Source organism: Cetorhinus maximus, chromosome 8 (assembly GCF_964194155.1).
Source record: "Cetorhinus maximus chromosome 8, sCetMax3.hap1.1, whole genome shotgun sequence".
In the NCBI taxonomy this organism is placed as follows: Eukaryota; Metazoa; Chordata; class Chondrichthyes; order Lamniformes; family Cetorhinidae; genus Cetorhinus; species Cetorhinus maximus.
Window position 1 is genome coordinate 93,321,066 of NC_135886.1, and position 2,833 is coordinate 93,323,898.

Consider the following 2,833-nt stretch of genomic DNA (forward strand, 5'->3'; position numbering starts at 1 on the left):
GATATTAGAGTTTTTGTAACTTGTGCTATCCTTACAAATCTATATATATCTGTAAAGGTATAGTTACGGGTGAAGGAGTATTGTAATGTAATTCATCTTTTCTTGTTTAATGCACTGTAAAAAGTGCATTAGCTGACTCCTGTGATCCTGTTCAGTAGCTACTCTCCATGTATCTAAACAAATAATTAAAAGTTAGGATCTATCATGCAAGGTTCCACTCTGGGATTAGGCTTGTCCAGGGCTAACCTCAGCTGGGATCATAACAACATGCCCTGGTAAAACTTAGAAGTGGGTGGGATCATGTTGATTTCCAACACACTGGCAATTTTCTCAGATTGAACTCTTTGCCAGCTTCTGAATGCTCACCCACCTTGGCAGTTAAAAGCCTGCCCAAAAAGTCAGTAAATTCAACAAAGTCTTGTTTTCTGCATGAAACATGCAGGTTGCTTCATACTCTCTTCAACAGTTCTGTACGACATTGTCCCTCAATCAGAGTTCGATGTCTAATGTAATTCCAACCAAGTGGCAAATTGTTACCATAGTAATTCAAACCCCTGCTTTAAACGCATAGATGACAAAACCAACACTTTTGGTGGGACTGTTGTAATATGCCTTTAAGGGACTGCAGCATGACATCACTAGAAAGGAAGTGTGTCACGTGACCCAGGTTTAGTTTCATTTTTACTTTTAAGCAGAGCACAGCACAGACAGCTCTGCTGATGATGTCTTAAAGCTTTCTGTCCATGTATTGCTGTTCTCATGTGCCTAGTCTTAATAAATGAACCCACACCATGTTTACCCAATCAATCCCTTATGAGTGATTGGTGCCATTATACCATTATGATAACGTGACAGTGGCATTCCTGAATTTCAAGCTTCCTTCTTACATATGCTGAATTGACAACAGTAAACAGCTATCATAAGTAGAGTGGTGAATATGCAGAAAGGTATGATCAATTTTTTTTATATTTACATCAAAACCTTCAGAAAGGAACAAATTAGTTACCAGTTCTTTGCTTTAAAGGAATAAAACTGCAAGTGTAACCAAGGAAACAAGTCAATGTGATCTTGTAATCAAATACACATTCTTATGTTCCTGCAAATTAAATAAACAATTCAACCTTCGTGACAATGATTCAAAGCTGATTCAAATCTCATGTTGGCAGACTCAAGATTAATAAATGAATCATGTTTCAGCACCAAGGCCAGTTCAAAGGACAGGACGTACAGATAGTAAACCCTTCCTTATGTGGAAACTAAACTAACTTGTTTATTGGTCTCAGTTCCTGCAAAGTTGATATGAACATTACATATGGCATTATGGAATTTTGAAAGGAAACTGGCTGTGCAGTGGTTCAGCACACTGTCCTATCTCCACTGGTGTCAGCCTTTGCTCAGTGCAGCACTCTTGCTTCTGAGTCAGAGGGCAGAAATTTCCGTGCCTACTGGTGAGTGCACAGTAATGTTGGGCAGCGCTCATGAGGGTTGCCTGTTGGACTTCAAGGTTGAGGCACATTGGGGGTGGGGCAAGGGCTGCCATGCATTAGGGAAACCTTGTATAAAGTGACCATTCCTCTGTAGCTGAGACAGTTCAGATGCAGCCACATTGACATGCATAGAGTCAGGCCTCTAGCTTATCTGCCCACTCAAGCAATGCAGAGGCATGAAAGTGCCACCAAGTGCTCCAGAGTTTTTCACCCCTCGGGCACAGACTGCGAACTAATGAGCATTTTAGTGGACCATAGAACAGTCGGATTTTAGTTATTTAAAAAACCTTTTGTTACTGTTTTGTTTGCACTTCAGTCCCATGCTCCTGATCTACGGACACCCAGTGCGGAAGGGGGTCGGGAAGGAGGAGGACCTCCTCGTGAACCTGCTCCTGGGCCTGGCCAAGTTGGCCATTAACAGGTCCAGGCAGCGGGCGATCGAGGGGGTCATCCCGCCCGATTGTTTGTCCCTCTTCTGCGGCCACGTTCGCGGCCGGGTGTCCCTGGAGAGGGAGCACGCGGTGTCTGCTGGCACCCTCGAGGCCTTTTGTGCCCGGTGGGCACCGCGGGGACTGGGGTGTTTTATTGACCCCTTTAATCACATTTTGGTTTAATGTTTGTAAGTTTCCTTTAAACTTTGTCCTTAGTTTTACAGCTGACCTGACTTAGGGGCTGTGCTTGATTTATCCCTTATTTTGTTAATTTAGTTAATTGTTTTAACTCAAAAGAGTTACATCTTAACGGGGCCTATGGCCATACTAGTCTGAAAATGCCCGATCTCGTCTGATCTCGGAAGCTAAGCAGACTCAGGCCTGGTTAGTACTTGGATGGGAGACCGCCTGGGAATACCAGGTGCTGTAGGCTTCCCGGACACGCCCTGGTGTGCCTTGTTGCCGTCCGGCGGCGGAGGCCCCCGATGGGAGGCCCTCTACGGAGGTGTCCTCCCACTTTCTATCGGGGACCTGGGTTGGAGGGTGTTGCACGCAGCAGTCCCCCATAATCGGAGAATGTGTAGGTTCACGGACTCCCAGGACACCTGCCCTTTTTGTGGTCTTGTGGAGTCCGTGGACCATGCTTATATAGGGTGTGGTAGGCTGCACTCCCTTTTCAGTTATTTAACCTTTTGTTAATGTTTTGTTTGCACTTCAGCCCCACGCTCCTGATCTACGGACACCCGGTGCGGAAGGGGGTTGGGAAGGAGGAGGACCTCCTCGTGAACCTGCTCCTGGGCCTGGCCAAGTTGGCCATTAACAGGTCCAGGCAGCGGGCGAACAAGGGGGTCATCCCGCCCGATTATTTGTCCCTCTTCCGCGGCTACGTTCGTGGCCGGGTGTCCCTGGAGAGGG

General features: G+C 46.2%; 1 non-coding gene across 1 annotated transcript; it reads left to right on the top strand.

Moving 5' to 3' along the window:
* The first annotated feature begins 2,232 nt into the window (after nt 1-2,232).
* Nucleotides 2,233-2,351, top strand: LOC144684088 (5S ribosomal RNA). The gene has a single exon (XR_013577384.1). It is a non-coding gene; the product is annotated as a 5S ribosomal RNA (ribosomal RNA).
* Nucleotides 2,352-2,833: the final 482 nt, after the last annotated feature.